This window comes from Lepisma saccharinum, chromosome 15 (assembly GCF_977018435.1).
Source record: "Lepisma saccharinum chromosome 15, izLepSacc3.1, whole genome shotgun sequence".
Lineage (NCBI taxonomy): Eukaryota > Metazoa > Arthropoda > Insecta > Zygentoma > Lepismatidae > Lepisma > Lepisma saccharinum.
In genome coordinates this window covers 32,018,267-32,027,884 of record NC_139243.1, presented here as the reverse complement: position 1 = coordinate 32,027,884, position 9,618 = coordinate 32,018,267, and the positions used below count along the sequence as shown (strand labels likewise).

Here is a 9,618-nt window from a genome sequence, read left to right as displayed (position 1 = left end):
AGAGCGTTGCACCACAGCTCTGCACCCTGTCCGTGGGGGTCCCCTTATTGAGAAGAACTTATTGCTTACAAATCCCGCAGGAAGAGTACATTATCTTTGGTAACGACCACCATATAAGTTATATTTTCTGGAGTTCTTTGTTCCAATCAGTATATTAGGACACTACAGTAAATGCAAAGACAATATTTTCAACAATAAGACATTAAATACTCATTTATTATTATAAAATTTTAATTACAGATTATTGTAACGAACTGATAATAACCAGCATTACACAATAAACGCAGTTTGAAGTTTTCTTTATATAAAAGCGTCAAAAAACATTCTCATGTTCACATTAGTTTTTTAGGGGGTAAAAATCTAGATTTTTGGTCAACTAATCATGTGTATTAGAAAGTATCAATGTCAACTATTAACTAATAAGTTCTGGGGAAATTTGAAGTTGTTTGTTGCGGAACCTGAATCAACTGCCCTTATCCTCCCACCTCCCTACTATAGGGCTGTTCCTGGATGAGAATTACAATATTATATTCTACATTAATATTATTATGAAGTACTTATCTCTGTGAAGGAAAGCCGGTCTCCATGGCGGAGTGGGTAGCGCAGCGAATCCAGGTCTGGGGATGTGTTTTCTTTGCGAGTGTCCCTTCATGAATTTAATCATATCATCAATTCATCCTCATCTTCGCGATTAGCCAAAAGTGACACAAAAGCGAAATAAAATAAACCAGCTCAATCAATTTGTGGAGGAGAGAAATTCTGTCCTTTATTTTCTTAGGACTTTGGTATCCACAGAGCGCTTTCAAATTGCCACAAACCAGTGGCGGATCCAGAAGTTACAGCTGGGAGGGGCGAATTTCATTCGAATGCCTCACCTCACCGAACCTCAATTCTAACATACACTACACTGCTATATATAAACAACATATTATACTGTAAACAGGAACGAAGCTGATTTTGTGTTCTAGAAGATAGAGAATTCCTTTGCAAAAATAGAGGTCGAGGACTGGAATAGGTGGTTATTATTGTATCATAATGCCTCTTGACCTCCTATTGCCACAATGTAATCTGAATGAGCAGATATGAGAAATATAGTGAATATTCACAGAACACGAAAACCTATTCCCTCAAGGAGTCTCAGTTCGATTTCATTTTGAAGCATATTGCACAGTGATTCAATACAAATTTAAACTGTAGTGTCAGTTTCGATTAGCTTATCTTGATCATAAGGTTGACTTATTTTATAAATATTATCGAGCCTTTTAAATTTGGGGATAAAAGTCGGAACATTTGAGTCTCAAAAATATCAGGTATAATATCATATCCAAGAACTGGCAGTTGGGATCGCTCCCATCGCCCTCCCAGTGGATCCGCCTGCCACAAAAGTTGTCTAAACCACCCCCACCCCCAAAGATCGTTGCTTTGTTTAAAGGACATTCACTTTTAGTGTCTTTTGTTGCAAGTCACGCGTCGTATACGGCGCGCTTTTCGTGTGGACCAATCGAAGGTCGTCTGGGACAAGCAGGCCCAGAATAACCTTGCCGTTGACATTGTGTGAGGTCGTCTGTGCCGTGGGCCAGAATAGTTTGTCTGCTGAGTGGGTATTTGAAAGTGAAGATAAGAAAGCAGGATTCGAAGGTAAGTAAGTTCAATAACGTTTTCAATATTTTTACACTGTAAGTTTTCTTTATATATGCTCAGATTGTCCTATCCTAAATGCTTAGACCAAAATGTGTTTCACATTTCGAAATAATGACAGTACACGGTGAGAGGGCACTGTTTAGCATGCAGTGTGAGCCCTTTCAATAGTTCTCGTCCGAAGATTGGCATTCGTGATGGTTTGATTTGATTTGATTGATTCGTTTTATTTTACTTCGCGGTTTGTGCCTCTTGGCTAATTTTGAGAATATGGGGATGAGTGATGAAATTGATGAATGGACATTTACAAACAACCATGCCCAAGCGGGATTCGAACCCGGGACACCTGGCGTCGCAGCTCGACGTGCTAAGACATTTAAATAACTAGCGAAATCACAAATATTACTCTTTATTACTTTGCTCCTCAGGTCGCCTAACTTGAAGATTTTAACAAATGTGAAAATTTTGGGGGTCCTTGTCCCCGCCAATTTACGCCTATGGTTACGGAGACAGAAATCATGGTTTAAGTTCGTTTCCGTCCATCCCACTCCCATTTTTGGAGAGAAATAACTGGAAAACTATAACGATAAAAAATAAAATTTCAAGTGCACAAACGAAATTCTATCCAAGAAGTTGCTTGATTTTTTCTTCCTCCATGATGGGGAGCTTTTAGTTGTTTAGTTTAGTTATTTCAATGGTACAAACGTAATGATTTTGTCCTTCATTTTAAAGTTGGGGGCGAGGGAACTTCAAATATTAATTTAATTTACTCTCAAATCGTTACGGTACAATGGAAAAAATGCGCTGGGATAAAACTGTATGGGCTACCTGAAGTCCCCCCCCCCCCCCCAAGTTCAATTTGTGAATACTCGAACTCTGTAATGTTGCAAACGAAAGTAAATGCTATACAATCCGGTACAAACGAAAGATAATCTTACTTTAAACAGAATATGTGGATGTTTGGGGGAACAACGTTACAAAGGTTGACCCTACTACAATTATCACTGCTACTAGGATTCTCTATCATCTTTATTTCTTTCTCCGTTTTCATATGTTTCAATTTTTCTCTGCTCTCTTGGTTCCTCTGTTTCCATTTCCGTTATTCTTCTTTACCTTTTGTCTCTTTCTTTCTACGCTTCCTTCTCTCTTTCCCATTTCCTTCTATTTATGTTCTCTGTCATTCGCTGTCAATGTATCTTCGGTCTCTTTCACTCTCTCTCTTTGTGTTCTTCTGTTCTTGTGTGATTCTCGCTGCGCTGTAAGCAATCCCAATTTTTTTTAACTGTTGGCTATTTGTGTTAGGAGGAGATGGGCCAAAAATATTTCGTTGTGGGCTAGAGCCCCCTTTGGTGTCGACTATTCTGACTGCGACTGGCACCTTCGTTTGGTGTGTGATGTTCCTAAAGTTGTAAAGTAACTTGTTGCGCATAATTTATAATCTTTCGTTATTGCCTGTTGGAACGTACCTCAGAGGGATTTGTAATTGATTTTTAAGTAAAGAGGCCAAAATAATGCGTGGGATACTGTGGGACGTAAAGTTAATTTGCATGGGAAATATTATTTACAAAACAGGCTTCTGTAAGAGTTTATAAGATTTGTAAGCTGCTGCTTAAACTCCATTCATTCGTTGTAGTCGATTGCATCTAATTCACAATTTTTTAAAGGAAAAAAGACACATTGTAAACAAGGGCGTGAAAGTTAAATATACCTTGACATTAATTTTCGGGAGCAATGATCGCCTTCCCACATTCAGACGCTGATATTCGTGAGGTTTTCTGTAGTGTGCGTCCATAGTATCTTCTAATTTTCGGTCCTTGGGGGATTCTAAACATTAACAATTTAAGTTAAGAAAACTTACAATTTCAAGCAGCAGCTAGAATTTCTTTTAGAGTGTTGTCTTAGATTTCTTTTACACATAAATATGGTTGTGTAACATAAAATTTTAAGTATTATTTTAATTTTCAACTCCCTTTCAGGAATGTGCCATGCATAGAGAGGAGTGAATACGGATAATACCCACAAACACACTCGCCTTAGTTCCAATCTACACTGAACATTTCGCCACTCATCACCGATAGCAGTTTTTCAAGGATCCTGCATGGGTTGGGTTTACACAGATATGCAATGTAAGTAGAGTAGTTCAAATCTAATTTTGTTCTCTTTTCAAGGGAATTTATTATTCATTATTTTCATAAGTTTTAAGCTGTAGGAACTTGAAATGAAGAGGTCTCTTAGGAAGTAAGCTTATATGTTGAGGTGGGAGGACCAGTGGCGACCACTATACGTACCCAGGTGTAGCGCACGCTAGAGGTGGTCAGCTAGTATTGAACATTTAGTCATCATAGTGAGTGTGAAAAGATAATTAAAGTGTCAAAAGTACATGCATACATAAATACATGTATCAAGGAGTCCGAGGTTCCATACTCGGTAGTGGTTCAGATTTCACTTTGAACTTTAGGTCCAGCCCCGATTAGCCTTTCTGTGCATAAAGTGGACTTAAAAACAAATTCAAACAACAAATCTGGAAATAGGAAAGGGTGGGTGGGTGTCTCATAGCTTCGGTTATTTCTGTTTCAAAGGGAGTGTTCGCCACTGGGAAGGACAGTACTAATAGTTATACACAGTGTAGGCTGGAGTGTAAAACTTTGTTGTGACTGTCTTAAGAAGTATTTGGAAATTGATATGGCATACTAATTACACAATGTGTACAGCGAGATGTTAAAATATTACCAGGCAAGTTGTTCATAATTTTCAATATTTTTTGACGTCCCACGTGTATTTAAGGAATTGAACTGCATTGAACTTCTCCGGGAAATATTTATGCATCTCACTCTTTACATACCTTTCCTAATATCTTTGTTACACAATTAATTTCATGGAGGATCATTGAAAAAAAATGGTTGACTAGACCACACAGCAAATATACTTCTGTGTCAGCATCTTTAAGTTCTGAGAATCGATTGCTGCTTGTGTACAATTTAGTGTTCTTGTGGATGTGGGATGAAGTAAGTGATTCATACATTTTATTTGTTTTCTCTTTTCAACTTGCAAAGTGAGGGTCTGTGATGCTACATTTATTGGCTATCAGTTACCCTGTAAAAGCCTACATACAAATTTTGTCTTTGGAAATTAAATTCATTTTGAGATGTTATGTAGAAGAAAACACACAGATAAAGAAATTAATTCTTATTTGAAAAGTATCTAAACTTTCATCATTCTGGGTTTCTTTCATTCAATCTTCCACTGTATATATAGACATTCCTTAGGAGAATTTAAATTGCTGGGGGGATCCAAATGATACTAACTTTGCATGATAATTAACTTTTATATGTTAAATCCACTTGAACGCTTCAAATAGTCTTCCATCTATTAAGAAATATAGTTGTACAATAAACTGTTGTATTGAAGAAGTTAAATTTTTGCTACTTTCAAGATTAATCTAATTTAAATTTATTCCTTATTTCAGACATTGAATGCTGTTTAACTAAAATAACCACATCTGATGTTTGAAGATGATCCTGATTTTGTAAATGGAAATGTAAGTAAATAAATCAATTAACCTGTATGTAATCTGAAAATGTCAGAATCACATAAATAGAACTAGGAACGTAAAATATAATGCTGCGTGTGCGAACCATACATACACACCTTTCATTTTGTAATTAATAATCTTTGGATATGCATTTCCAAAATTCACCTTAGCATAAATATACAAATTATAATCTTTATGTATTTCTTTCTATACTTTCTAAACTTTCAATAGAACTTTATTTCTGCTACTTGAAAACAGAATCATATCCATGCTTTTATTTTTGGAGAGTTGAACTTTCATGTAGCTATGTCTTGTTTCTATAGAAAATATTTAAAATTGTCAAGTGTATGTGTCTCTTGTCTGCTGGGTGAAGGGATGGAATGAGGCATCCACTCACTTCTCCTTCTGGCACTGTGCTGTTACATGCTAGTATAATGTACAGAATAAATAAAATCTTTTTGCCTTTTCGCTACATGATGTTTACACATACACTTTGACAGGACAGAACTACAGGGTGCGAAATCATTGAAAACTGGTGGGGGAAGAAAGTTCTTAATTTACATTCCCCCTCCGCCACATGTGTGTATTATTAAAAGTAAATTAATTTGTTACTTTTATACATATCAGATATTGTAAAGCAGCCAACTAATTCCTTTAGTAACTTGGTTAAAGATGTTATAAATTATGAAATAGTTGAAGTGCTTTTATTATGTGTAAGTTTTTGTTTTGTTTGTGCTTTATGTTAATATAAATCAATTAGATTTCATAGTTATAATTTTCTTGCATTCTTGTTTTACTTTAATTGTGCGTATTGGTGTTGATTTGTTAATGATTTATTGAGAGAGAAAGCATTCAATACTCACAACTACACTAATTTGTGTGTGTTTTCGATATTATTCTTAGTACAGTATATTTGAAATTAAAAGTAATTGCTTATCTTTCGTTTGTTATAACAAAAAATCTTCCCCCCGGAAATTTTTGGTGGGGGGATTTTTAAGGTCAAGATTGTTGGTGGTGGGAAATCCCCCTGTCCCCCCAGGATTTCGCACCCTGCAGAACTAACAGAAACAAAAGAAAGCTAAAGCTAAACACTCAAAAATTAGTAAAAAAAAATATTTTTCACACCAACATTGAATGGTACTGTTTGAGCTCTTAGGCGACACCAGAAAGGTGTTTGTGTGTGTGTATTGGGGGGCAATCCATTGACTTAACTTAATAGTAGAACAAATATTAACAATAAGAATCATGGTTATGATAATAATTTTACAGTAATAACTATTATAACAAAAAAATAAAATTATATTATTATTATTACTATTATTAAATCCTTTGGGAGAACTACTAGATGAATGAATATCAAGTACAACTTTTCCTTATTACAATAATTTTTTTTTTTTTACATTTTACACAGTTAGTGTACTGAAATGCACAGTTATTCTGTTTTATCTTTAAGTTTTAACTTTTCAATAAAAGCTTTCTAAACATTATTTATGTTATAACAACTTCTGCTTTTTGTGACTTGAAATGGCCGATGGCAATTCCAGGGGGTAGGGGGGGGGGTCAACGGATATGTTCCACCTCCATCTCCCGACACCGATGTTTCAGCACAAAATATTATCCTAAAGTAATTTCTTACTTTTGAAGATAGTGTGCCATTTCCAGTTATATGCTGTGGCGTGCCCAGTAGTCAGCCCTCATTTCGCTATTTTTTCCTGCCTGTTTATAGCCCCATCATCACCCTCCTTGTATAGGCCCTTGCTTATGAAATAAAAGCATGCATGTTTATATTACCTTTGCATAATAGGGTGACATACTCTTAGTCCCTCCACCTGTTCATTCAATCAGTGGCGCACGCAAGGGGGGTTACTGGGTTTAACCCCCCCCCCCCCCGAGCTTTAAATATTATGGGAAATGCTGTGTAAAATAAATTGCCAATTTAGTGCTACTGCATTCAATGTAGAAACTGATCAGCTTGAGGGCCTCCCCGATGGTGCAGTGGTAGGTCGTTGCCTTGTAATCAAGGGGTCCTGGGTTCGATACCCTGTGGAGGCACATAGTGGTTCGGATCCCACTTTGAACCGCAGGTCCAGTCTCGATTAGCCATATTGTGCATAAAGTGGACTTAAAACACCAAGTCAATCTATCAATTGAGCAGCTTGACTGATTGATTTTGTTTATTTTTCTTCGCATTTCTGCCACTTTTGGGCTAATTGCGAACATGAGGATGAGTGATGATATGATGGAATGGATGAATGGACACTCACAAAGAACACCTGTGCTCAGGCTGGGATTCGAACTCGACACCCCAGGCGTTTTAGCATGCTTTCGTAACCATTCATCCATGAAGGCTGGCTACTCAAGCTTGAATCACTTTGTATGCACACATCACTAGTATACTTTTCAGGGAAGTATTAAGACTCATAAATGTTATAAGTACATTCTAAACTATCACACTCTGACCTAAATGCATTCTTGGTTATATTCTTATTTACTCTTACATTTTTTCTCCTTTCAGATCATGGACGCCTTTCCATACAGACATTTTAAAGGAATACAGCATGCAAATTTTTAGCAATGAAGTAAAATTCCTCTTTTTTTGGATAAAATTGTGAGAACTATGTTGAATTATTGCAAGATGAAATGTACGAATATTGTAAATAAAGTTGAATTTTTTGCTAACTGGTAACTTTATTTCTTCAACCTAATCTTTGGGGCGAAAAAAATTAAGCTCTGTATTTGAAATAGAGTGGTTAAAAATTATGTATATGAACATTTATAACTTCTACTAAATTTGCTCTGCCTTCTTAAGAATGTACATTTTCTTTTCTAATTAATTTATTAAAGTACTGAAATAGGTTCTAAAAGCACCAAAAATCACTCACATTGTAATGATTGTGGCATTGAACTGAGTGTGCAGAACCAACAGCAAAGGAAAGGTAAGGTTGAATTATTGCTTAATGTGTATGCATTTAGTGGCAAGGTAGTATTTTTCAGAGATTATCCCCTTACCATGTATGTATATACTTGCATCCAACGTATACATAAAATTTATCTACGGATATACAAGTATACAGTATTTTGTTGTGTTAAGTATGTCATTTATTTATCCTAGCAATGTATGTGAGCATGAGTGTTGCTTTCCAAACAGTACAGAAAAAAGTTGTTATTTTATAATTAACAGGTGTGACTTCTGAAGATCAATACCCTTCATGTTATATTGTACACTCAAGGACACTTCTGGGTTGTAACAGCACCATTGACTTTCAGTTAAATCATTACAACCCAGCAGTGTATGTGACTGTACATATATCCAGTCCCAATTGGCTTCTAAGCATCAAGTGGAAGTCTCAAAAAAGACTTATTGGAAAATATGTATGTACATTAAAAGTTGCGGCTTTTTTGTATGATTTAGAAATCGATACATAATATTCCTTGCAAGCTTCATGTAATTTAGGGATGGCTTGTTCTTCTACATGAATACCTTGGTGAGCGTTCTGCATTTAGTTTCCTCTAAGATTTTTAAGCTTTGTCAAATTTTAATGCTGAATTGAATGGTATTATTTTTATAAAGAAGACAATTAATCACATTAAAATCTGAACGCATTAAATGAAGAAACACTGTTTTCACTGTGATGTCGTATATTACACAATGCAAGAGTTAACATTGCATTTCTCTACTTTGATACATTTGCCATCTGGGAAGAAATTATAATGAAGTTATGATTGCTCTATCTTATTCTGAATTCATATTGGATAAGATAGAAAATATCTGACTGATTCTTCAAGGTTAAAGGTAAGCATTATTATACTAAATGAAGATCATTTACCTCTTCCTCACGAACCCCTCAAACTCACCCTATGGGAGGAAAAACACACTCTATACTAGGGTGAGAATAACTCACCGTATGGGAGGGAAAACACACTCTATACTAGGGTGAGAAAACTCACCCTTATGGGAGGAAAAACACACTCTATACTAGGGTGAGAAAACTCACCCTTATGGGAGGAAAAACACACTCTATACTAGGGTGAGAAAACTCACCCTTATGGGAGGAAAAACACACTCTATACTAGGGTGAGAAAACTCACCCTTATGGGAGGAAAAACACACTCTATACTAGGGTGAGAAAACTCACCCTTATGGGAGGAAAAACACACTCTATACTAGGGTGAGAAAACTCACCCTTACGGGAGGAAAAACACACTCTATACTAGGGTGAGAAAACTCACCCTTATGGGAGGAAAAACACACTCTATACTAGGGTGAGAAAACTCACCCTTATGGGAGGAAAAACACACTCTATACTAGGGTGAGAAAACTCACCCTTATGGGAGGAAAAACACACTCTATACTAGGGTGAGAAAACTCACCCTTATGGGAGGAAAAACACACTCTATACTAGGGTGAGAAAACTCACCCTATGGGAGGAAAAACACACTCTATACTA

The 9,618-nt window shown here is 36.1% G+C and overlaps 1 long non-coding RNA gene across 1 annotated transcript; it reads left to right on the top strand.

The window, feature by feature from the left end:
- Window positions 1-1,559: 1,559 nt before the first annotated feature.
- On the top strand, window positions 1,560-7,849 carry LOC145999443 (uncharacterized). Its single transcript, XR_014443388.1, has 4 exons — window positions 1,560-1,638; window positions 3,615-3,764; window positions 5,105-5,176; window positions 7,686-7,849. It is a non-coding gene; the product is annotated as an uncharacterized LOC145999443 (long non-coding RNA).
- The last annotated feature ends 1,769 nt before the right edge of the window (window positions 7,850-9,618 follow it).